Source organism: Heterodontus francisci, unplaced genomic scaffold (genome assembly GCF_036365525.1).
Source record: "Heterodontus francisci isolate sHetFra1 unplaced genomic scaffold, sHetFra1.hap1 HAP1_SCAFFOLD_506, whole genome shotgun sequence".
Taxonomy (NCBI): domain Eukaryota; kingdom Metazoa; phylum Chordata; class Chondrichthyes; order Heterodontiformes; family Heterodontidae; genus Heterodontus; species Heterodontus francisci.
Window position 1 is genome coordinate 563585 of NW_027140876.1, and position 27627 is coordinate 591211.

Below are 27627 nucleotides of genomic sequence, written 5' to 3' on the forward strand. Positions count from 1 at the left end.
GCATCGATCCCTGCGATATATCACTGGTCACAGGCGTCCATTCGCAAAAACAACCCTCGACCATTACCCTCTGCCTCCTGCCACTAAGCCAATTTTGCATCTAATATGCCAACCTTCCAATACCTTCTTGACCAATCTCCCACGCGAGACCTTATTAAAACCCTTACTGAAGTCCATGTAGACTACATCAACTGCTTTACCCTCATCTACACATCGAGTCACCTCCTCGAAAAATTCAATCAAATTTGTTAGACATGATCATCCTCTGACAAACCATGCTGACTATCCCTGATCAATCCCTGCCTCTCCAAGTGGAGATTAATCCTGTCCCTCAGAATTTTTTCCAATCATGTCCCTACCACTGATGTTAGACTCACTGGCCTGTAATTACCTGGCTTATCCCTACTACCCTTCTTGAATAATAGTACCACATTCACTGTCCTCCAGTCCTATGACACTTCTCCTGTGGCCAGAGAGAGTTTTAAAATTTGTGTCAGAGCCCCTGCTATCTCCTCCCTTGCCTCACACAACAGCCTAGGATACATCTCATCTGGGCCTGGGGATTGATCCACTTTTAAGCCCGTTAAAACCTCCTCCCTTTCAATGCTAATTTGTTCAAGTATATCACAATCTCCCTCCCTGATCTCACCTACAGTCGGCCATTCCAGCTCTCGAGCCCTTTCTGCCATGCAATGTGATCATGGCTGATCTGTGACCTCACTTTATATCACTGCCTTTGCCCAATAACCACAGAATTAGTCCAACACTGAAGGATTCAGCCCATCACATTTGCGCTGACTCTCCGAGTGAACAACTCACTTAGTGCCATTCCCCTGCCTTCTCACCATAACCCTGTATATTCTTCCTTTTCAGATAACTATATAATTCCCTTTTGAATGCCTCAATTGAACCTGCCTCCATCGCACTCTCCGGCAGTGCATTCCAGATCATAACCACCTGCTACATGAAAAAGTTTTCCCTCGTGTCACCATTGTTTATTTTTGCCAATTACCTTAGGCCTGTGCCCTCTCGTTCTTGATTCTTTCAGGAGTGGGAACAGTTTCTCCCCGTTGACTCTGCCCAGACCTCTCACGATTCTGAATACGTCAATCAAATCTCCTTTCAGCCTTCTGTTCTCCAAAGAAAACAGTCCCAACTTCTCCAATCCCTCTTCGTAGGAAGGAAGTAAAGCTGGTAACAGGAGGTAGAAAAATAGCAAGTGACATCAGAAGGCAGGCAAAACAAAGGCAAGCGTCAACTTTGCTTAGAATGCAGAATAATGTCAAGAAGACAAGCTTAAGGGCACTCTAGCTGAATGCATGCAGCATTCACAACAAGATAGATGATTCAAAGGCCCAAACAGAGGTAATAATTGCCATAACGGAAATGTGGCTACAGGGTGACCAAGATTGGAACTGAATATTCAAAGATATTCGACTTTTAGGGAGAACAGGCAAAAAGGAAAAGGAGGTAGTGTTGCGCTGATAATAAGGGATGGGTTTAGTACATTAGTAAGCAAGGATCTCAGATCGGAAGAACAAAATGTGGAATCTGTTTGGGTGGAGCTAAGAAACTATAAGGGGCAGCAAACATTGGTAGGAGTTGTTGGTAGACCAAACAGTCGTGGTAGTGTGGGACATGGTAGTAATCAGGAGATTAGAGAAGCATATGGTATGGGTAATACAGTAACCATGGGTGACGTCAATCTGCACATAGACTGGGTAAACCTAATGAGCACTAATGCTGTGGAGGACGAGTTTCTGGAGCACGTTAGGAATGATTTTCCAGAGCAGTATGTTGAGGAACAGACGAGAGAACAGGCTATTTTAGATTCAGTATTATGTCATGAGAAAGGGCTAATTAATAATCTTGCAGTAAAAGAACCTTTAGGGATGAGCGACTATAATATGCTAGAATTTTACATTATGTTTGAAAGTGAGATATTTGAATCTGAAACCAGGGTTTAAATTTGAACCAAGGAAATTACAAAGGAATGAGGGATAAATTGGCTAAGGTGAACTGGGAAAATTCATTAAAAGGCATGACAGTACATAGGCAATGATCTGATTGGGCATAGTCAACATGGATTTATGAAAGGGAAACCATGTTTGACGAATCTGTTGGAGTTTTTTGAGGATGTTACTAACAGAATTGATAAAGGGGAGTCGGTGAACGTAATATTTTCAGGATTTTCAGAAGGCTTTTGATGAAGTTCCCCACAGGAGGTTGGTTAGCAAATTTAAAGCACATGGGAATGGAGGTAATACACCGGCATAGATTAAGGATTGGTTAACAGGCAGAAAATGGAGACTGGGAATAAGCGGGCCATTCTCACGTTGGCGGGCTGTGACTGGTGGGGTAAGACAAGGATCAGTACTTGGGTCCCAGCTGTTCACAATATATATCAGAGATATGGATGTGGGGATCAAATGTAATATTTCCAAGTTTGTGGATGGCACAAAACTAGGTGGAAATGTGTGTTGTGAGGAAGATGCAAAGCAGCCTCAAGGGAATGTGGACAGACTTAGTGAATGGGCAAGAACATGGCAGATGGAATGCAATGTGGAAAAATGTGAGGTTATCCACTTTGGTAGGAGGAACAGATGTGCAGAGTATTTCTTAAATAGTATGAGATTGAAAATTGTAGATGTACAAAGGGACCTGGGTGTCCTTGTCAATCAGTCACTGAAAGCTAACATGCAGGTGCAGCAAGCAAGAAGGCTAATGGTACGTTCGCCTTTATCACAAGAGGATTTGAGTACAGGAGTAGTGAAGTCTTGCTTCTATTGTATAGAACCTTGGTTAGACCGCACCTGGAGTACTGTGTGCAGCTTTGGTCCCGTTAACTTAGGAAGGATATTATTGCCACAGAGGAAGTGCAATGATGGGTGGTTGATGTTCGGCACAGACTCGGTGGGCCGAAGGGCCTGTTTCAGTGCTGTATCTCTAATCTAATCTAAGGTTCACCAGACTCGTCCCTGGGATGGCGGAACTGTTTTATGAAGAGAAAGTGGGGAAACTGGGCCAGTATTCTCTCGGGTTTTGAAGAATGAGAGGTGATCTCATTGAAACCTACAAAATACTTAAAGGGATAGACAGGGTAGAGGCAGCGAAGATGTTTCCCCTGTTTGGGGAATCTAGAACCTGGGGACACAATTCTAAAATAAGGGGAAAACCACTTAGGACAGAGATAAGCAGAAATTTCTTTACTCAGAGAGTTGTGAACATTTGGAATTCTCTAACCTAGAGGGCTGTAGATGCTCGTTCATTTGTATGTTTAAAGCTGAGATTGACAGATTTCTAAATACCAATGACAGAAAGGAATATATGACTATGTAAATGGAGTTCCTCATCCCTGGAACCACTCTCGTGAATCTTTTCTGCACTCTCTCCAATGTATTCACATCTTTCATGCAATGCAGCGCCCAGAACCTGATGCAATAAACCCCTCGAGGCCAAACTAGTGTATTATACAAGTTCAACATAACCTCCTTGTTCTTGTACTCTATTCCCCTATTCATAAAGCCTCGCATCCTGTATGCTTTATTGCACACTCTCAACCTGTCCTACCACCTTCAATGACATAAGCACCTGGGTACCTCTGTTCCTGCACCGCCTTTGGAGTTGTACTTTTTATTTTATATTCTCTCGCCGTTTTCTTCCAACTAAAACAAATCACTTCACTTTTCTCCACATTGAACTTCATCTGTCACTTGTGCCCCATTCCACCAGCTTATGTCCTGTTGAAGCTCTGCACTATCCTCCTCACAGTTCACAATGTTTCCAAGTTTTCCATCATCCGCAAATGTCGAAAGTGTGCCCTGTACACCAAGGTGCAAGTCATTAATATATATCAGGAAGATCAAGGGTCCCGACACTGACTCCTGTGGAACTCCACTGCAAAAACATCCATTAAACATTAAAATTAAAGGAAAATACTGCAGATGCTGGAAATCTGAAATAAAAACAGAAAGCTCTGGAAATACTCAGCAGGTCTGGCAGCATCTGCGGAGAGAGAAGCAGAGTTAATGTTTCAGGTCAGTAGCCTTTCTTCAGAATGTTAACTGATATTTTAACTCTGCTTCGCTCTCCACAGATGCTGCCAGACCTGTGGAGTATTTCCAGCACTTCCTGTTTTTATATCCATTAACCACTACTCTCTGTTTCCTGTCATTCAGCCAATTCTGTATCCATTTATTCCACGAGATATAACTTTGCTCACAAGTCTGTTGTGTGGCACTGTATCAATGGCCTTTTGGAAGTCTATGTAGACAACATCAACAGAATTGCCCTCTATATAATCTACATAAATGATTTGGATATGGGGATCAATTGCAGAGCATTTCTTAAATGGTGAGAGGTTGGGAAATGTTGATGTCCAAAGAGACCTGGGTGTCCTTGTTCACGAGTCACTAAAAGCTAGTATGCAGGTGCTGCAAGCGATTAAGAAGACAAATGGTACATTGGCCTTCATTGCAAGTGGATTTGAGTACAGGAGTAAAGATGTATTGATTCACTTGTATAAACCCTTGGTGAGAATGCACCTGAAGTACTGTGTACAATTTTGGTCTCCTCATGTAAGGATATACTTGCCATAGAGGGAGTGCAATGGGGGTTCACCAGACTAATCGCTGGGACGGTGGGATTGTCTTATGAGGAGAGATTGCAGAAACTGGGCCTGTATTCTCTAAAGCTTCGAAGAATGAGAGGAGCTGTCATTAAAACTGACAAAATTCTTACAGGACGTGGCAGGGTAGATGTGGATAGGATGTTTCCCTTGGCTGGTGAGTCTAAAACAAGGAAACACAGTCTCAGAATAAGGGGCTGGCTATTTAAGACTGAGATGAGGAGGAATTTCTTTACTCAGAGGGTAGTGAATCTATGGACTTCTCTATCCCAGCAGGCTGTGGAAGCTCAGTCATTGAACATGTTCAATACACAAATCGATAGATTTATGAATACTAAAAAATGGGAAATGGGGAAAGTGGGGAAAATGGCGGAGAGGTAGATGATCAGCCATGATCCGTTTGAATGGCGGAGCAGGCTCGACGGGCTGAATGGCCTACACCTGCTCCTATTTCCTATGATCATATGATCCCTCATGAACCACCTCAGTTACCCCTTCAAAAACTCCAGCAAGTTAGTTAAACACAATTTTATCTTAACAAATCCAGCCTGTTTTTTCCCTTAATAAACCCGAATTTGTCCATCTAGTAACTTTGTCCCGCGTTATTGTTTCTAGATGTTTCCCCAACAAAGTTAAAACGGTGTCTGATCTCACTGGGTCCATCCTCCCCGGGTTACACACTGTCTGATCTCACTGGGTCCATCCTCCCCGGGTTACACACTGTCTGATCACACTGGATCCATCCTCCCCGGGTTACACACTGTCTGATCAGACTGGGTCCATCCTCCCCGGGTTACACACTGTCTGATCACACTGGGTCCATCCTCCCCGGGTTACACACTGTCTGATCACACTGGGTCCATCCTCCCCGGGTTACACACTGTCTGATCAGACTGGGTCCATCCTCCCCGGGTTACACACTGTCTGATCACACTGGGTCCATCCTTCCCAGGTTACTCACTGTCTGATCATACTGGGTCCATCCTCCCCGGGTTACACCCTGTCTGATCTCACTGGGTCCATCCTCCCGGTTTATACACTGTCTGATCACACTGGTTCCATCCTCCCCGGGTTACACCCTGTCAGATCACACTAGGTCCATCCTTCCCAGGTTACTCACTGTCTGATCATACTGGGTCCATCCTCTCCGGGTTACACCCTGTCTGATCTCACTGGGTCCATCCTCCCCGGGTTACACACTGTCCGATCACACTGGGTCCATCCTCCCGGGCTACACACTGTCTGATCACACTGGGTCCATCCTCCCCGGGTTACACACTGTCTGATCTCACTGGGTCCATCCTCCCCGGGTTACACACTGTCTGATCTCACTGGGTCCATCATCCCCGGTTTACACACTGTCCGATCACACTGAGTCCATCCTCCCCGGGTTACACACTGTCCGATCACACTGGGTCCATCCTCCCCTGGTTACAAACTGTCTGATCACATTGGATCCATCCTCCCCGGGTTACACCCTGTCTGATCTCACTGGGTCCATCCTCCCGGTTTATACACTGTCTGATCACACTGGTTCCATCCTCCCCGGGTTACACCCTGTCAGATCACACTAGGTCCATCCTTCCCAGGTTACTCACTGTCTGATCATACTGGGTCCATCCTCTCCGGGTTACACCCTGTCTGATCTCACTGGGTCCATCCTCCCCGGGTTACACACTGTCCGATCACACTGGGTCCATCCTCCCCGGGCTACACACTGTCTGATCACACTGGGTCCATCCTCCCCGGGTTACACACTGTCTGATCTCACTGGGTCCATCCTCCCCGGGTTACACACTGTCTGATCTCACTGGGTCCATCATCCCCGGTTTACACACTGTCCGATCACACTGAGTCCATCCTCCCCGGGTTACACACTGTCCGATCACACTGGGTCCATCCTCCCCTGGTTACAAACTGTCTGATCACATTGGATCCATCCTCCCGGTTTATACACTGTCTGATCACACTGGGCCCATCTAACCCTTGAATTGTTAGCAGTAACTGTTAAAATTGCTACGAACGTACTGAATTCAATGCCAAAACATCTGATATTTCAGAAGTGCAAGGATTGTGACTATTACAACATACATTTCAGGAGTCCAGGAGCAGGAACTGGATTCCTGGAATCAAACGCCAGTTAGTGTTTAAAGGGCTGTAACATGGTCGTTTCATTTCCTGCTGAAAGCAGGTCCCAACAATAATCAGGTGATTTGTGTTGAACGAGTACAGCAATGAATCTGCAATGTAGCAGGACAAACACTGTTCTCAGTTTAATAAAAACCCTCGGTCGAGGCTGAGAGCTGGATCAGGTGAGCACTCAGAATCCTTTATTCTGACAATGGAAAGTAATTACATTTAATCACAAAATACTGCAAAAATAACATTTTGTCATAATTTTATCACCAGTTTACATTTGATCAATCATTAAATCCAATAGTATGAGAATTAATAAATTAATGAGAAACAGATGTAACAATGGGAAATAAGTGTGATTAGTAAAACCCAGATTTTGGTTGAAACCTGTCCGTTTATTAATTTTGTTATTTGTCTGTAAATTTATTTTGTTATTTATCCTTTTCATTATTTTATTTCCGCGTTTTCATCGGTGGAGCCGGAAATTCTCCACCTTCTCTACAAACTGCAGATTAACCCAATCAGACCAAACCCTCTATTAACACCGTATATAAATACTTTAACTATATGAATACTATATCACTCTGTATTATTACTATAACTATATTAATACTATATCACTGCATTAATACTATATATCTCTATATTGATGCTATTTTAGTCGATATTAATACTATACAATGTTGTAACTGTTCCTCACCATCACTGAGACCAGCCGCGGAACAAACCCGGAAGGATGTAATTGCACCTGCGCGGTGGTAGTGCTCTGATTGCGCCTGCGCGGCACAGGAGACTGTGAAAGGACTTGGAATTCGGAAAGGAAGTTAAAAGTTGGATGTTGTGGAGGAAATGTCAATGGGAAGATGGAGTGTCAACACCAACAGCTGCTGGACTGAAACAAACAAAATAAAATACACCGATGCTGCCAGACCTGCCGAGGATTTCCAGCATTTTTTGTTTTTATTTCAGATTTCCAGCATCTGCAGTATTTTGCTTTTATTTTAGTGTTTAAGTCACTGCCACTTCTCCAGGAATGCCCACCTTGAAGGAGTTCTGCTCTTCTCTCCGACGGGATTTTCATTTGTCTCTTTTACCTTGTTCCCCTTCATTGCTTTCTATTTCCCTCCTGGTGTTTGATAAAGTCTCTCCCAAAACTCATTTTCACAGCCACATCTCCTTCCTCAGTGACTGTCTCCGGCTCCGACTGATTCCATGTGGATTCCAACTGCAGTTTCATCCTACATGTTCTGAATCCACCCAGGATTACAGGCATCTCCGAGAAATACAACGTTCCTCGGACTGCTGTTCTCGCCGCATCCTGAGATCCACACTCAGAGCTATGTGCCGCCACATGTATACACTGAACCTCTCTCTCCAGAAGCACCGCCTCACCTTATCTCAAAGTTGTTCTACTCCGCAGTTTAATTTCATCCTTCGTCTTATCCAACGCGTTAACAAAAAACTTTTTTTCTTTCAGATGTTAAGGAACGCAAACTCTAGCAGATGATGGGGACGAATGCCCCGCCAGATCCTTCTTCCCCTTCACTTCCCTCTGACCCCACCCTTTCTGATCTGACCCCTTGCCGTGTATTCACTATACCCTCTGACCTCCCCCTCTCTGACTCTGAACGTTCTGTACTCAACAAAGGACTCAATTTTATTCCCTTACGTCGCCACCTCAATGAATTTCACACTCGGCATGATGTTGAGCTCTTCTTCTAACGCCTTCACCTCCGGGCTCACTTTTTTGACCAGGAGTCCTCCCCCCCGACCAGAAGACCCAATCACCCACCTCCAGCATTCTCCCTCCACCTGGACCCCTCCCTCTGGCATCAAACCTGCTCTTGATCTTTTCATTGAAAACTGTCGGCGAGATATCGGCTGTCTCAATTTCTCTGCGCCCCCCCCCCCCCCCTCCTCACTCACTCTAATGTGACTCCCTCTGAACTTGCTGCACTCTGTTCTCTCAGGTCTAACCCCGAAATTGTCATCAAACCTGCAGACAAGGGTGGTGCTGTTGTTGTTTGGCGTACCGACCTCTACCTTGCAGAGGCTCAGTGCCAACTCTCACACACTTCTTCCTACCTCCCCCTGCATAATGAAACATCAAGCTACTGTCCACAGGATTGTGACTGACCTCCTCTCCTCTGGAGATCTTCCCTCTACAGGTTCCAACCTCGTAGTCCCACAAACCCGGACAGCCGGCTTCGACCTCCTTCCTAAAATCCACAAACTGGACTGTCCCAGCAGACCCATTGTGTCAGCCTGCTCCTGCCCCACTGAACTTATTTCTTCCTATCTTGACTGATTCTTTTCTCCCCTGGTCCAGTCTCTTCCCACCTACATCTGTGACTCTTCTGACGCATACGGCATTTTGACAATTTCCAGTTTTCTGGCCCGAACAACCTCCTCTTCACTCTCTTCACTATGGACATCCAAACTCTCTACACCTCCATTCTCCCACCAGGATGGTTTGAGGGCTCTCCGCTTCTTCCTTGAACAGAGGCCCAACCAGTCCCCATCCACCACCACCCTCCTCCGCCTGGCTAAACTTGTTCTCACATTGAACAACTTCTCCTTCAACTCCACTCACTTCCTTCAAGTAAAAGGTGTTGCTTTGAGTACCCGCTTGGGTCCTCATTATACCTGACTTTTTGTGGGATATGTCGAACATTTCTTGTTTCAGTCCTACTCAGGCCCAATCCCCCAACTCTTTTTCCAGTACTTTGATGACTGTATCGGTGCCATTTCCTGCTCCCGCCCCGAAATGAAAAACTTTATCAACTTTGACTCCAACTTCCACCGAACTCTCACCTTTACATGGTCCACCTCTGACACTTCCCTTCCTTTCCTAGACTTCTCTGTCTCCATCTCTGGGGATAGGTTGTCTACTAATATTCATTTTAAGCCCACCGACTCCCACAGCTACCTCGACTACACTTTTTCACACCCTGCCTCCTGTAAGGACTCCATTCAATTCACCCAGTTTCTCCGTCTCCGATGCATCTGCTCTGATGATGCTACCTTCCATGACAGTACTTCTGATATGTCGTCCTTCTTCCTCAACTGAGGATTCCCCCCCACTGTGGTTGACAGGCCCTCATCCATGTCCGGCCCATTTTCCGCACCTCTATCCTTACCCCTTCCCCCCTAGAACCGCGTCAGGGTTCCCATGTCCTCGCTTGCCACCCCACCAGCCTCCACATCCCAAGGATCTTCCTCCGCCATTTCCACCACGTCCAGCGTGATGCCACTACCAAACGCATCTTCCCCTCCCTTCCCCTGTCAGCATTCCAAAGGGATCGTTCCCTCCATGACACAGTGGCGCAGTGGTTAGCACCACAGCCTCACAGTTCCTCACAGAACCCCGGTTCAATTCTGTGTACTGCTTGTGTGGAGTTTGCAAGTTCTCCCTGTGTCTGCGTGGGTTTTCTTCGGGTGCTCCGGTTTCCTCCCACAAGCCAAAAGACTTGCAGGTTGGTCGGTAAATTGGCCATTATAAATTGCCCCTAGTATACGGAGGTGGTAGGGAAATATAGGGACAGGTGGGGATGTCGTAGGAACATGGGATTAGTGTAGGATTAGTATAAATAGGTGGTTGATGGTCGGCGCAGACTCGGTGGGCCGAAGGGCCTGTTCAGTGCTGTATCTCTAAAACTAAAAACTAAAGACACCCTGGTCCACTCCCCCATTACCCCCACCACCTCGTCCCCTTCCCACGGCACCTTCCCATGCAATCGCAGGAGGTGTAATACTTGCACTTTTACCTCCTTTCTACTCACTATCCAAGGCCCCAAACACTCCTTTCAGGTGAAGCAGCGATTTACTTGTACTTCTTTTAATGTAGTATACTGTATTCACTGCTCACAATGTGATCTCCTCTATATTGGAGAGGCCAAATGCAGACTGGGTGACCCCTTTGCGGAACAGCTCCACTCAGTCCAACAGCATGTCCCCGAGCTTCCGGTTGCTTGCCATTTCAACACAGCCCCCTGCTCTCATGCTCACATCTCTCTCCTGGGATTCATGCAGTGTTCCAGTGACCATCAACGCAAGCTTGAGGAACAGCATCTCATTTACTGATTAGGCAGGCTGCAGCCTGCCGGACTGAAAATTGAGTTCATTAATTTCAGAGCATGACGGACCCCCCGCCTTTTTATGTTTAGTTATTTTTTCTTTTCTTCTCTTTTATTTATTTGGTTATTTTATTTCAGGATTTTTAATGTGATTAGTTTGTTTCTACTGTATCTACCCACCTTTTTTTTTCATGTTTGTGCTTTGGGCCAGGGCTGTTCATTTTTCTGTCAATTAACACCCTCTCTGCACTAATGCTTTGTCTTTCCACACACCATTAACATACCGTTTCTCTTTGCTCCATGACCTTCTGGTCAGTTATTCTCGGTGACCTTGTCTTATCAACACCTTCTCTTTGGTTATCTCTTGCTCCACCCCCGCTTTAGTTGCTTAAAACCTATTACATTTCTAATATTTGCCAGTTCTGATGAAGGGTCACTGACCGGACACATTAACTCTGCTTCGCTCTCCACAGATGCTGCCAGACCTGCTGAGTATTTCCAGCATGTCTTGTTTTTATTTTAACTTTCCAATCTTATTTATCTTACGTGGCTCGATTAATAATCTAGAAATTATTACCTTTGAGGTTCTGCTTTTTAAGTGAGTGCCTAGCTCCTCATACTCTCTATGAAGAAGCTCTTTCCTAATCTTATGTCATTGATACCTACATGGACATACAAATTACCCGAGAGCCCTCGAGCCTGCTCCGCCATTCAACAAGATCAAAGCTGATCTGATTTGAACTCCACATTCCACCTCCCCCGATAACCTTTCACCCCATTGCTTATCAAGAATCTATCTACCTCTGCCTTAAAAATATTCAAAGTCTTTCTTCCACAGTCTTTTGAGGAGAGAGTTCCAAAGACTCATGACCCTCAGAGAAAAAAAATTCTCATCTCTGTCTTAAGTGGGCGGACCCTGATTTTTAAACAGTGAATTCTAGTTCTAGATTCTCCCACAAGAGGAAACATCCTTTCCACACTCACCCTGTCAAGACCCCTCAGGATCTTATATGTTTCAAAGAAGTTGCCTCTTACTCTTGTGAACTTCAGCAGATACAAGCCTAGCCTGTCCAACCTTTCCTCAAAAGACAACGCACCCATTCCAACTATTAATCTAATAAACCTTCTTTGAACTGCTTCCAATGCACTTACATCCTTCCTTAAATAAGGAGACCAATACTGTACATAATACTCTAGATGTGGTCTCACCAATGCCTTGTGTAACTGTAGCAAAACCTCCCTAATTTTGTATTCAATTCCCCTCACAATAAACAATAACATTCTATTAGCTGTGCTAATTACTTGCTGTACCTGCATTCTAACATTTTGCGATTCATACACCAGGACACCCAGATCCCTCTGCTTCTCAGAGCTGTGCAATCTCTCACCATTTAGACAATATGCTTTGTTTTTATCCTTCCTGCCAAAATGGACAATTTCACATTTTTCCACATTGTACTCCATTTGCCAGATCTTTGCCCACTCACTTAACCTATCCACAGCTCTTTGTAGTCTCCTTATGTCATCTTCACAACTTACTTTTGGTACCTATCTTTGTGTCATCAGCAAATTTAGCAACCACATCTATGGTCCCTTCATCCAATCCAAGTCATTGATATAATGTGTAAGAAGTTGAGGCCCAGCACTGATTCCTGTGGCACATTTATGTCTGGTCTCTGTTTCCTGTTAGCTAGCTAATCTTCTATCCATGCCAATATGTTACCCACTACACCATCAGCTTTTATTTTCCACAATAACCTTTGATGTGGCACCTTGTCAAATGCCTCCTGGAAATCTAAGTACAGTACATCTACTGGTTTCCCTTTATCCACAGCACGTTACTTCTTCAAAATACTCTAATAAAGTGGTTAAACGTGATTTCCCTTTCACAAAATTATATTGACTCTGCCTAATTACGTTGAATTTTTCTAAGTGCCCTGCTATATCATCTTTATTAATAGCTTCTAACATTTTTCCAAAGACCTGTTAACCTAACTGGCCTGTTATTTCTGGCTTTCTGTCTCCCTCCCTTTTTAAATAAAAGGAGTTACATTCACTATTTTCCAATCTAATGGAACCTTCCCCGAATCTAGGGAACTTTGGAAAATTAAAACCAATGCATCAATTATCTCCCTAGCCACTATTTAAGACCCCAGGATGAAGTCCATAAGGACCCTGGGACTTGTCAGTCCACAGTTCCAACAGTTTGCTCGGGACCATTTCCCTGGTGATAGTAATTTTCTTGAGTTCCTCCCTCCCTTCCATTTCCTGATTTACAACTATTTCTGAGATGTTACTTGTATCCTCTGTAGTAAAGACCAGTGAAAAGTACCTCCTCAATTCATCTGTCATCTCCTTATCTTCCATTATTAATGCCCCAGACTCACTTTTATAGGACCAATGCTCACTTTGTTAACTCTTTTTGAAATATCTGTAGAAACTCATACTATCTGTTTTTATATTTCTAGCTAGCTTTCTCTTGCACTCTAATTTCCCCCCTCCTTATAAATCTTTTAGTCATTCTTTGCTTTTTTAATATTTTGTCCAATCTTCTGACCTACCACTCATCTTTGTGCAATTGTATGCTTTTTCATTAAGTTTGAGACTATCTTTAATTTGTTAGTTAACCACAGATGATGGGTCCTCCCCCTTCGAATTTTTCTTTCTCGTTGGAATGTATCTATTCTGTGTATTCTGAACTGTCCCCTTAAATGTCTGCCACTGCATCCCTGGTGACCTATCCCTTAACCCAATTTGCCAGCTCACTTTAGCTATCTGTGCTTTCATGCCCTCATAATTGCACTTATTTATGTTTAAAATACTAGTCTTAGGCCCACTCTTCTCTCCCTCAAACTGAATGTAAAATTCAACCTTATGATCGCTGCTGCCGAGGAGCGCCCTTCACTATGAGGACATTAATTAATTCTAATTCATTGCATAATGGCCGGCACTGTGGCGCAGTGGTTAGCACCGCAGCCTCACAGCTCCAGTGACCCGGGTTCAATTCTGGATACTGCCTGTGTGGAGTTTGCAAGTTCTCCCAGTGTCTGCGTGGGTTTCCTCCAGGTGCTCCGGTTTCCTCCCACATGCCAAAGACTTGCAGGTTGATAAGTAAATTGGCCATTATAAATTGCCCCTAGTATAGTTTTGTGGTAGGGAAATGTGGGGATGTGGTAGAAATATGGAATTAGTGTAGGATTAGTATAAATGGGTGGTTGATGGTCGGCACAGACTCGGTGGGCCAAAGGGCCTGTTTCAGTGCTGTAGTGCTGTATCTCTAAATAAAAATTAAAAAAATAAAATATCAGGTCCAGTAGAGCCTGCTCTCTGGTTGGCTCCAGAACTATCCCGAAAACATTCTATGAACGATCAATCCAGGCTACCTTTGTCCATCTGATTTTCCCAGTCTATATGTAAATTAAAAGCCCCTATGATTATTGCTCTACCTTTCTGACTAGCTCCCATTATTTCTTCCTTTGTACCCTGTCCTACCATGTGTTACGGTTAGGGGTCCTGCTCACCACTCCCACAAGTGACCTCTTGCCTTTGTCATTTCTCATCTCCACTCAAGAGGCTTCTCCATCCTGGTTTCCTGAAGTTAGGTCATTGCTCTCTATTGAGCTAATACCATCATTAATTAACAGAGCCACCCATCCACCATTGCGTACCTTCTGGTCCTTTCTAAATGTCATGTACCCTTCAATATTCAGATCCCAATCTATGTCATGCTGCAGCCATGTCTCTGTCATGGCTATCAGATCATACTTATTTTTTTCTATTTGTGGTATTGGTTCATCAGTTTTGTTTCGAATGCTACATGCATTCAGATACAGAGCCTTTAGTTTTGTCCTTTTATTATTTTTGCAACCTCTAGGCTGATCTTCTGATTTACTCTTAGATTTGTACTCTCTGTCCCTTCCTGTCATGGTCTGTTTATCATTTCCCATATTCATATATTTCTCTCTTGCCTTGTCTCTACTCTTTGATTTACCACATCTTCCCAAATGTGATCCCTTGCCCCCACTATTTAGTTTAAACCCTCTCTACTTCTAGTTGTGTGGCTCGCTAGAACAGTCGTCCCAGAATGGTTCAGGTGCAGACCATACCAACGGTACAGCCCATACCTTCCCCAGTCCTGGTGCCAGTGCCTCACAAACCAGAACTCACTTCTACCACACCAGTCTTTGAGCCATGCATTCATTTCTCTAATCTTATTTGCCCTATGCCAATTTGCACATAGCTCAGGTAATAATCCAGAGTAGCTAAAGTAAATGTTGGTCCCTTAGAGGATAACACTAGGGAATTAATAATGGGAAACAAGAAAGTGGCAAAGACTTTGAACAAATATTTTGTATCTGTCCTCAAGGTAAATGACACAAAAAGCATCCCAAGAGTAGAAGAAAATTAAGAGGAACTGAAAACAATCCACATCACTAGAGAAAAAGTACCAGGAAAAGGAATGGGACAAAAGGTGACAAGTCCTCTGGACCTGATGGCCTGCGTCCTAGGGTCTTAAAAGAAGTGGCTGCAGAGATAGTGGATACGTTGGTTGTAATCTTCCAAAATTCCCTAGACTCTGGAAAGGTCCTACTGGAGTGCCACAGGGATCAGCGCTGGGGCCTCAACTATTTACGATCTATATTAAGGGAAACGGTGTAGTGGGAATGAGACTTGGTACGACCGAGATAGGAGTAATGCACTGTCAATTCAGTGCCATTACTCCACAGGTCACAGCACGTTATTAAACTTTCCCCTCACCAGAAATTAGCCAAATTAAACACTTTATTAACCCCAGAATAAAATACACCAAATCAGGTATCTTTAAACAACAACAAATTAACTATTTATTAATAAACTAAATTGAGACAATACTGAGATAAATCAATGTCTGAAAAGGCTTTATAACTTCTTATTCCTCCTCATCCTCATGCACACATACATACATTACATACCAACGGTTAACTGGTTCTAAAATAATGTTTTAAATTCAAGCTGTTTCTTAGGAATAATAAAACAGCTGGGTTGTTAGTCCTGGTTGGTCACTTTCTCAGATCAGTGAAGTGTCCCAGAGTCGAATATTCAGATCCACTCGAACTCTCCAAGTGAGTTGAAGAGGAGTATGGAATGGATAGGCTTTCAAGGCACTTTGGATGCAGTAGGCGTCACACAGATCTTTCAACACGGAGTATAACAACAGGTCTATTTAGATTTTGAATTGACAGTCTATCAGTAGAAACTTCACTGAGTTTCTGGATTCCCAGAAACACAAAAGAAAGTCATTCCTGAGGCAGAGACTTCTTGGAGACGAGAGTAAAAAGGAATTTGCTGCGTCCAATAATGCAAGATTCCTTTCCAAGCGTTGTTTCCTCTTTAGGCAAAACACAGCCTGTAGGCCAGTGTAGATTTTCTGCTGAGAGGGGAGACAAATCCTTCCTTCAGGGAGAGCACGCTTTGCTGGTCTGCCAGATCAAACCAATTCGTAGCCAGTTCTTATGCACAGGCAAACTGATACAATATGACATGTGACTGCATCTCCCTTGCTGTTGTTTAGCCTCGCACACACCGTTCCCAGAGATTAAAACTTATTTCAGTCTTAAAGGCACACAGAGTCCACTTAATTTTTTTGAAAAACTGCTCTGACACACTGGACTAATTATCCAGAGGTCCAGGCTAATGCCTTGGAGACAGGGGTTCAAATCCCACCATGGCATCTGGCAGAATTTAAATGCAATCAATTAATAAAAAATCTTGAATTGAAAGCTAGTCTCAGTAATGGTGCCATGAAACTATCATCAATTATTGTAAAACCCCATCTGGTTCACTAATGCCCTTTAGGGAAGCAAATCTGCCATCCTTACCAGATCTGGCCTACATGTGACTCCAGACCACAGCAATGTGGCTGACTCTTAACTGCCTTCTGAAATAGCCTCGCAAGTCATTCAGTTGTCAAGGGCAATTAGGGATGGGCAACAAATGCTGGCCTTGTCAGTGACACCCACATCTCATGAAACAGAAAACTGACTTAGATGAAGGGACCAAATTTATTTTAGCCAAATTTACTGAAGATACAAAGAGAGGGCGGAAAGCAAGTTATGAGAGGACACAGTCTTCAAAGAGATATAGATAGGTTGAGTGAGTGGGCAAACATTTGACAGATTGGAGTATAATGTGGGAAAATGTGAGATTGTCCATTTTGGTGGGAAGAATAGAAAAGCAGAATATTATATAAATGGAGAGAGACTGCAAAGTACTGCAGTACAGATGGATCTGGGCTTCCTTGATGTGAACCACAAAAAGCGAGCTTGCAGGTACAGCAGGTAATTTGGAAGGCAAATAGAATGTTGGCATTTATTGCAAGGGGGATGGAATATAAAAGTGTGAAAGTCTCGCTGCAAATGTACAGGGTACTGGTGAGATCACACCTAGAGTTTTGGTACAGTTTTAGCTTCCGTATTTAAGGAGAGGACACAAATTTAAGGTGAATGGCAAAAGGACAAAAGGCAGCATGAGGAAAAACATTTTTACACAGCAAGTGGTTATGATCTGGAACACACGGTCTGAAACATGTGGTGGAGATAGATTCAATCATGACTTTCAAAAGAGATAAGCACCCACCGAGAAATATCCTACCAGAACATGACAACCTAATTATTTTATTATGCCCAAGAAACAGTTGTAAACTAAAACATCCTTTACTCCCAGTTAACTATTTTTTTTGAACGTATGTGTGTGTGCATGAGGGTTCGGAAGAATAAGACGTTTGAAAAGAATCCTTTCACATATAGTTATCTCATTATTGTTTAAGACTTAGTTTATTAATAAATAGTTAACTTTGTTGTTGTTTAAAGAAACCCGATTTGCTGTGCTTTATTCTGAGGGACCAATAGAGTGTTTCATTTGGCTATTTTCCAGTGGATGGGAAACTTTACTAATATGCTATGACCTGTGGAGTTGTGGGACTGAATTAACAGGGCATTATTCCCACCTTGGTCATAACAATGTGGAGAGACAATATAAACGGTACAATTCTAAAGGGGGTGCAGAAGCAATGAATGTGCATTATTTATTGAAGGTGGAAGGACAGGTTGCGAGAGCAGTTAATCGCACATACAGCATCCTTGGCTGTATTGATAGGGACGTAGAGTACAAGAGCAAGGAAGCTATGTTATAGAACACTAGTTCGGCCTCAACTAGAGTACTGTGTCCAGTCTGAGTGCCACACTTTAGGAAAGATGTGAGGATGTTAGACACAGAGTGCAGAAAAGATTCATGCGAATGGTTCCACTAATGAGGAACCTCAGTTACGAGGATAGATGATGAAAGTTGAGACTGTTTTCCTTAGTGAAAAAGTTGAGAGGAGATTTGATAGAGATGTTCAAAATCATGAGGGGTCTGGACACAGTAGGTAGAGAAAAACTGTTCCCATTGGTGGAACGATCGAGAACAAGAGGGCACAGATTTAAGGTAATTGGCAAAAGAAGCAATGGCGACATGAGGAAAAACTTTTTCACATAGCGAGTGGTTAGGATCTGGAATGCACTGGTGAGACCGTAGTGGAGGCAGGTTCAATTGAGAGCCAGCACAGGCAGGACGAGCTGAATGGCTCCTTCTGTGCTGTAACAGTTCTGTGATTCTGTACCGCCAGATCCCTTTTCTCCTCTATCCCATTCAGATTCATGAATTTCCAAGTAACCAGCAACCACCTTATATTTCTTAGCAAAGTGTAGTAACACATACTGGTTTGAAATTTATTTGCCAATTATTTGCTGATTCTGCCAGTTTGTTCATGTCTTATTGTAATGTGTTGCAGTCCTCAATATTGACTATTCTCCCATTTTAGTGTGATATGCAAATTTAGAAATTGTTTTAATCCGAAAGTGTAAATCGTTAATATAAACTGGGCTGAGTCACTGAATATATTTAAGACTGAAATGGACATATTTTTGAGCTGCAGGGGAGTCGAGGGTTTATGGGGAACAAGCAGGAGTTGAGGCCAAGTTCAGATCAGCCATGATCTTATTGACTGGATGAGCAGGTCAAGGGTGGTATGGCCTACTCCTACTCAGATTTCTTCAGTTCTCATGTAAATTGTGAACAGCAGTCCCAGCACTGATCCTTCTGGGGACTCACTTTCCAACTTCTGCCACTCTGAACAACCCTACTCTCTGCTCTCTGTCTTGAAGCCAGCGAGTTAGGTCTCAGACTCTGCATGCTCTGAACTTACTCATTAGTCTATTATGTGGTACTTTTAATGAAAGCTTTTTGAACATTTAGTTGAATTACATCTACTGCTCAACTCTTGTCTATTCTCTCATACCTCTTCAAAAAATTCAATTAGGTTGGTTAAGCAAGTTTTCCCCTTTTGAAATCCATGCTAAATATTCATTGATATATTTTTGCTTTCTCTACGTTTTTCTATTTTGCCCTTCATCGGGAATCTATGTTTCTCCTGCCACCAATTTTAAGCTGACACGGAGAACTGAAGCATTTAACTGGTGACTGAATATAGTTCACTCTGGTGTGGTGGAGGCAGCTTCAATTGAGGTATTCAAAAGGGAATTGGATTAGTATCTGAAAAAAATGTTCAGAGCTACAGGGAGAAGCCGGGGGAATAGCACGAGGTGAATTGCTCCTTGAGAAAGCCAGCACAGACACAATGGGCCGAACGGCCTCCTTTTGTTCTGTAAACATTTGATAATATTCCATGAAATGGAGCAAATCCACTCAAAATCTGCTCATCTTAAACTATCTAAATCTGTAACTATTTACAGTGTCAGGCAAGCCCCCCACCTGCCAAGAATGAGGCCAATTAAATTTGCCACATGAACATTGATTTTGGACTGTTGGTGAAGAAAGAACTTGCTTTAAAAACAATTGGAAACTTTGGCTGCAGAGAGACATTAGCATATCAACAGACAGGACTTCAAAGGACAAAGGGGATATTCCCTGCTCCAATTTAATCCACAATGGACTTTGATTACTGGACGTTGAAGGTGGGAAGGCTAGCATTCCAGGTTAACTGCTAAGATGGCCGAATATATAAACAGATGTGGTCGGACCAGTTTGGTCACATGATTAACTGACTTGGAGTTTTTTGAATTTGAACTTCCAACAAGGAATTTGAACTCAGACAGTTCCTGGACTGGAAAAGACCTCTCTCCTGTCTGCTCTCATCTCACTCTCACCAGCTTTGGAAACCTTTGAAGACACATGAACCCCAAGGGAGAAAGGTCTTCTACAGTGAACAAGGTTTAAGAGGAATACTGGGCCCCAATGAAAAGCAAGATTACCTACAATTGAGCACCCTACAGCAAGCTCGAAGCACAGTAAACAAAAACCTCTTCAGAGAGTGCCTCAAACCTCTCCATTTTATTTTTCTTCTGCTCTTTTCTGTCACTATTTGCATGTGTGTATCACATGTGCATGCTAGTATAGGTGCGTGGTATATCCATAGGCATTAACTGTATTAGAGTCTAAGTTTAAGGTTTAATACATTTCACTTTTCTTCTTTAAACCCAAGAAAACCTGGTGTGGTCATTTCTTTGCCTTACAATTGGAAAGCTGCGAACAAGGATTCACCAAAGGGGGAAACACAAAACAAAGTGTGTTTAAAATTAATCCCTGTGACAATAAGACCAGGTGAAGACAGCAAAAGACCCCTAGACACCTTTCTCACCTGGTCCTAACATCAGTGACCATTTAAATTTCTGCTAAAATACTAATTTGATTGCAAAATATAATCAGGCTTGCCATACATCCAAAATACCAAATTTGGACAAACATTTTGTGAAACTCCAGGAAGTGTTTAAAGCGCCGAAACATGGTGCATTTTTAAGTTCTGCTAAAAGCAGGTTTTTTAAAAATTCATTCATGGGATGTGGGCGGCGCTGGCCAGGCCAGCATTTATTGCCCATCTCCAATTGCCCTTGAGAAGGTGGTGGTGAGCTGCCTTCTTGAACTGCTGCAGTCCATGTGGGGTAGGTAAACCCACAGTGCTGTTAGGAAGGGAGTTCCTGGATATTGACCCAGCGACAGTGAAGGAATGGCGATATAGTTTCAAGTCAGGATGGTGTGTGACTTGGAGGGGAACTTGCAGGTGGTGGTGTTCCCATGCATTTGCTGCCCTGGTCCTTCTAGTTGGTAGAGGTCGTGGGTTTTGAAGGTGCTGTCTAATGAGCCTTGGTGCATTGTTGCAGTGCATCTTGTAGATGGTACACACTGCTGCCATTGTGCGTCAGTGGTGGAGGGAGTGAATGTTTGTAGATGGGGTGCCAATCAAGCGGGCTGCTTTGTCCTGGATGGTGTCGAGCTTCTTGAGTGTTGCTGGAGCTGCACCCATCCAGGCAAGTGGAAAGTATTCCATCACACTCCTGACTTGTGCCTTGTAGATGATGGACTGACTTTGGGGAGTCAGGAGGTGAGTTACTCGCCGCAGGATTCCTAGCCTCTGACCTGCTCTTGCAGCCACGGTATTTATATGGCTACTCCAGTTCAGTTTCTGGTCAATGGTAGCCCCTTGGATGTTAATAGTGGGGGATTCAGCGATGGTAATGCCATTGAAGGTCAAGGTGAGATGGTTACATTCTCTCGTTAGAGATGGTCATTGCCTGGCACTTGTGTGGCGCGAATGTTACTTGCCACTTATCAGCCCAAGCCTGGATATTGTCCAGGTGTTGCTGCATTTCTACACGGACTGCTTCAGTATTTGAGGAGTCACGAATGGTGCTGTACGTTGTGCAATCATCAGCGAACATCCCCACTTCTGACCTTATGATTGAAGGAAGGTCATTGATGAAGCAACTGAAGATAGTTGGGCCTAGGACACTACGCTGAGGTACTCCTGCAGTGATGTCCTGGAGCTCAGATGATTAACCTCCAACAACCACAACCATCTTCCTTTGCGCTAAGTATGACTCCAGCCAGCAGAGGGTTTTCCCCGATTCCCATTGACTTCAGTTTTGCTCGGGCTCCTTGATGCCATACTCGGTCAAATGCTGCCTTGATGTCAAGGGCAGTCACTCTCACCTCACCTCTTGTGTTCAGCTCTTTTGTTGATGTTTGAACCAAGGCTGTAATGAGGTCAGGAGCTGAGTGGCCCTGGTGGAACCCAAACTGAGCGTCACTGAGCAGGTTATTGCTCAGCAAGTGCCGCTAGATGACACTGTTGATGACATCTTCCATCACTTTATTGATGCTCGAGAGTAGGCTGATGGGGCGGTAAATGGCCAGGTTGGATTTGTCCTGCTTTTTGTGTACAGGACATATCTGAGCAAATTTCCACATTGCAGGGTAGATGCCAATGTTGGAGCTGCACTGGAACAGCTTGGCTCGGGGCGCGGCAAGTTCTGGAGCACAGATCTTCAGTACTATTGCTGGAATATTGTCACGGCCCATAGCCTTTGCAGTATCCAGTGCCTTCAGTCATTTCTTGATACCACGTGGAGTGAATCGAATTGGTTGATGTCTGGCATCTGTGATGCTGGGGACTTCAGAAGGAGGCTGAGATGGATCATCAACTTGGCATTTCTGGCTGAAGATTGTTGCAAATGCTTCAGCCTTATCTTTTGTACTGATGTGTTGGGCTCCCCCATCATTGAGGATGGGGATATTTGTGGAGCCACCTTCTCCACTTAGTTGTTTAATTGTCCACCACCATTCAAGGCTGGATGTGGCAGGACTGCAGAGCTTAGATCGGATCCGTTGGTTATGGGATCGCTTAGCTCTGTCTATCGCATGCTGCTTACGCAGTTTGGCACACAGATTGTTCTGTTTTGTAGCTTCACCAGGTTGACACGTCATTTTGAGGTATACCTGATGCTGCTCCTGGCATGCCCTCCTGCACTCTTCATTGAACCAGGGTTGGTCTCCTGGCTTGAAGGTAATGATAGAGTGGGGGATATGTTGGGCCATGAGGTTACAGATTGCGGTTGAGTACAGTGCTTTCATTGATCTCACCAAAGCCTTTAACCTCGTCAGCAGACGTGGTCTCTTCAGACTACTAGAAAAGATCGGATGTCCACCAAAGCTACTAAGTATCATCACCTCATTCCATGACAATATGAAAGGCACAATTCAACATGGTGGCTCCTCATCAGAGCCCTTTCCTATCCTGAGTGGTGTGAAACAGGGCTGTGTTCTCGCACCCACACTTTTTGGGATTTTCTTCTCCCTGCTGCTTTCACATGCGTTCAAATCCTCTGAAGAAGGAATTTTCCTCCACACAAGATCAGGGGGCAGGTTGTTCAACCTTGCCCGTCTAAGAGCGAAGTCCAAAGTACGGAAAGTCCTCATCAGAGAACTCCTCTTTGCTGACGATGCTGCTTTAACATCTCACACTGAAGAATGCCTGCAGAGTCTCATCGACAGGTTTGCGTCTGCCTGCAATGAATTTGGCCTAACCATCAGCCTCAAGAAAACGAACATCATGGGGCAGGATGTCAGAAATGCTCCATCCATCAATATTGGCGACCACGCTCTGGAAGTGGTTCAAGAGTTCACCTACCTAGGCTCAACTATCACCAGTAACCTGTCTCTAGATGCAGAAATCAACAAGCGCATGGGTAAGGCTTCCACTGCTATGTCCAGACTGGCCAAGAGAGTGTGGGAAAATGGCGCACTGACACGGAACACAAAAGTCCGAGTGTATCAGGCCTGTGTCCTCAGTACCTTGCTCTACGGCAGCGAGGCCTGGACAACGTATGCCAGCCAAGAGCGACGTCTCAATTCATTCCATCTTCGCTGCCTTCGGAGAATACTTGGCATCAGGTGGCAGGACTATATCTCCAACACAGAAGTCCTTGAAGCGGCCAACACCCCCAGCTTATACACACTACTGAGTCAGCGGCGCTTGAGATGGCTTGGCCATGTGAGCCGCATGGAAGATGGCAGGATCCCCAAAGACACATTGTACAGCGAGCTCGCCACTGGTATCAGACCCACCGGCCGTCCATGTCTCCGTTATAAAGACGTCTGCAAACGTGACATGAAATCGTGTGACATTGATCACAAGTCGTGGGAGTCAGTTGCCAGCATTCGCCAGAGCTGGCGGGCAGCCATAAAGACAGGGCTAAATTGTGGCGAGTCGAAGAGACTTAGTAGTTGGCAGGAAAAAAGACAGAGGCGCAAGGGGAGAGCCAACTGTGCAACAGCCCCAACAAACAAATTTCTCTGCAGCACCTGTGGAAGAGCCTGTCACTCCAGAATTGGCCTTTATAGCCACTCCAGGCGCTGCTTCACAAACCACTGACCACCTCCAGGCGCGTATCCATTGTCTCTCGAGATAAGGAGGCCCAAAGAAACAGTTCTGCAGCTGCTGATGGCCCACAGCGCCTCATGGATGCCCAGTTTTGCATTGCTAGATCTGTTCGAAATCTATCCCATTTAGCACTCCGGTAGTTCCACACAACATGAAGGAAAGTATCCTCAAAGTGAAGGTGGGACTTCATCTCCACAACGACTGGAGAGGACTCTGAACATTTCCTGCCTTACCTCATTAGCTTTGTGTACTGTTTACAGGACCAGTGTTTCTCAGAGTAAATGGGACTTTCCCTTACCTTTCTCCTCAGTCGATCTATGACAGCTCTTTGAATGGGAAGGGCTCTCTCTGGTTGGTGCCCTCACAATCCTGAGCTGGTTCACCTGCTGTTGTTCCTCAGTCTACAATCCCTGTTTACTTCCAGCTGTGGACCTTTCTCATCACTCCATCATTCACCAGCAGATCTAATTATAACAAAACAGAATGAGAACAACATTGAGGGTCTGAAGTAAAAAGCCAATGTGCTCAATTCCGAACACTGTCTCGTGGACTTTCAAGCAAAATGTCAGAGCTTGGGGGCAGAAATGTGCTGTATCCATTCGGCATTTTAAACAACCCTCGTTGGCTTACACACAGTCTGATCTCACTGGGTCCATCCTCCCTAGGTTACACACTGTCTGATCACACTGGGTCCATCATCCCCGGGTTACGGACTGTCTGATCACACTGGGTCCATCCTCCCCGGGTTACACACTGTCTGATCTCACTGGGTCCATCCTCCCCAGGTTACACACTGTCTGATCTCACTGGGTCCATCCTCCCCGGGTTACACACTGTCTGATCTCACTGGGTCCATCCTCCCCGGGTTACACACTGTCTGATCTCACTGGGTCCATCCTCCCCGGGTTACACACTGTCTGATCTCACTGGGTCCATCCTCCCCAGGTTACACACTGTCTGATCTCACTGGGTCCATCCTCCCCGGGTTACACACTGTCTGATCTCACTGGGTCCATCCTCCCCGGGTTACGGACTGTCTGATCCCATCAGTGGAGCCGGAAATTCTCCATCTTCTCTACGAACTGCAGATTAATGAAACCAGACCAAACCCTGTCTTAACACTATGTGAATGCCAAATCACTCTGTATTGATGTTATTTTACTCGATATTAATACTTTACGCTGTTGGAGCTGCAACTGTTCCTCACCGTCACTCAGAGTCCAGTGTGCGCCACCCACCATTGAGAATAAAACCAAAAAGTGCTGGAAATACTCAGCAGGTCTGGCAGCATCTGTGGAGAGAGAAGCAAAGTTAAAGTTTCAGGTCTGTGACATTTCATCAGAACTGGCAAAAGTTAGAAATGTAATAGTTTTTAAGCAAATAAAGTGGGGGTGGGGCAATAGATAACAAAAGGGAAGGTGTTGATAGGACAGGGTCACAGAATAACTGACAAGAAGTGGGGGTGGGGGAGAATCAATGGGAAAAGGGATGATGGAGCGGGGGGAGAGTCAATGGGAAGAGAGATGATGGAGCGGGGGGAAACAGTCAATGGGAAGAGAGATGATGGAGCGGGGGGAGAGTCAATGGGAAAAGAGATGATGGAGCGGGGGAACAGTCAATGGGAAAAGAGATGATGGAGCGGGGGGGAGAGTCAATGGGAAAAGAGATGATGGAGCGGGGGCGGGGGGAGTCAATGGGAAAAGAGATGATGGAGCGGGGGGGGGGGAGTCAATGGGAAAAGAGATGATGGAGCGGGAGGGGAGGGAGTCAATGGGAAGAGAGATGATGGAGCGGGGGGAGAGTCAATGGGAAGAGAGATGATGGAGCGGGGGGAGAGTCAATGGGAAGAGAGATGATGGAGCGGGGGGAGAGTCAATGGGAAGAGAGATGATGGAGCGGGGGGAGAGTCAATGGGAAGAGAGATGATGGAGCGGGGGGAGAGTCAATGGGAAGAGAGATGATGGAGCGGGGGGAGAGTCAATGGGAAAGGAGATGATGGAGCGGGGGGAGAGTCAATGGGAAAGGAGATGATGGAGCGGGGGGAGAGTCAATGGGAAAGGAGATGATGGAGCGGGGGGAGAGTCAATGGGAAGAAAGATGATGGAGCGGGGGGGGGAGAGTCAATGGGAAGAGAGATGATGGAGCGGGGGGGGGGGGGAGAGAGTCAATGGGAAGAGAGATGATGGAGCGGGGGGAGAGTCAATGGGCAAACAGATGATGGAGCGGGGAGAGTCAATGGGTAAAGAGATAATGGAGCGGGGGAAGAGTCAACGGGAAAAGGGATGATGGAGGTTGACCCGTTTCTCATTTTTTTCCTAAAATATACATTATTCATAAAAATTTGCAAAAATACATTTAAAAAAAGTTCAAATTTCACATTTCAGGTAAGTACAATAGAGATCAGATTTCTTCGCTATGGAAAAACATTAAAAGCCTCACAATCCTTGCCACTCCATTTTAAATGCAATGTATTACATAGTAAAAAACATTTTGGTGTATACAGCCCGAGGGGTTTTCCATGGTTCCATCCCCTCAGTTCACTATGGTGGGAGGACCTTACTCAGTGGTCTTTCCCCACTTAGCCTTTGTGGCAGCTGCCCCAAGCTTTAGTGCGTCCCTCAGCACCGAGTCCTGGACCTTGGAATGTGCCAGTCTGCAACACTCATTCTTGGACAACTCTTTGCACTGGAAGACCAGCAGGTTTCAGGCAGACAAAAGAGCGTCTTTCACTGAATTGATGGTCCTCCAGCAGCAGTTGATGTTTATCTTGGTGTGCGTCCCCGGGAACAGCCCGTAGAGCACAGACTCCTATGTTACAGAGCTGCTCGGGATGAACCTCGACAAAAACTACTGCATCTCTTTCCACACCTGCTTTGCAAAGACACATTCCAAAAGGAAGTGGGCAACAGACTCTTCCCCACCACAGGCTATGTCTTGGTGCTTGTTTGAAAGTTCTGGTGATGAGGTGTTCTGCCAAATGACTTGGGCAGTCTGCTCGGGGAACCATCCGACAGGATCCACCATCTCCTTTTCCCGCAGGGCCTTGAGGACATTCCGTGCAGACCACTGCCTGATGGATTGGTGGTCAAAGGTGTTTTTCTGCACAAACTTTCCCACAAAGGATAGGTGGTACTGCATGGTCCAACTGGATGGAACGTTCTGCAGCAATGTGAGCAGACCCATCCTTCTCCACACCGGGGACAGATAGAACCTTAGCACGTAGTGACACTTGGCTTATGTGTATTGGGGCTCCACGGACAGCTTGATGCAGCCGTACACAAAGGTGGTCATCAGGATGAGGGTGACATTGGGTAGATTTTTTCCTCCTTTATCCAGAAGTTTGAACATTGTGTCCCTCCAAACATGGTCCAGTTTGGATCGTCAGATAAAGCGGCAGATGGCTCGGGTGACCGCCATAGCGCAGGAATGGGGTATGAGCCAGACCTGGGCCACATACAGCAACAATGTGAGCGCCTCGCACCTGATGACAGGGTTCTTACTCACAATGGAGAGAGAACGCTGCTCCCACATGC

At 45.0% G+C, this 27627-nt stretch overlaps 1 protein-coding gene across 9 annotated transcripts in view; it reads right to left on the reverse strand.

Annotated features, from left to right (window-relative positions):
* The window catches only part of LOC137361316 (NACHT, LRR and PYD domains-containing protein 3-like), a 95385-nt gene that overhangs the window by 57502 nt on the left and 10256 nt on the right, over nt 1-27627 (reverse strand). For 3 of the 9 annotated variants that reach the window (XM_068026214.1, XM_068026206.1, XM_068026215.1), the window contains exons 3-4: nt 24393-24558; nt 1013-1191 (exon numbers count right to left, since the gene is read on the reverse strand). The gene's annotated coding sequence lies outside the window, so the exon portion shown is untranslated. Of the gene's footprint in view, nt 1-1012; nt 1192-3591; nt 3789-7463; nt 7494-24392; nt 24559-25301; nt 25386-27627 lie in introns of those variants that run through there. The other 6 variants (XM_068026207.1, XM_068026208.1, XM_068026209.1 and 3 more) reach the window with 6 other exon arrangements.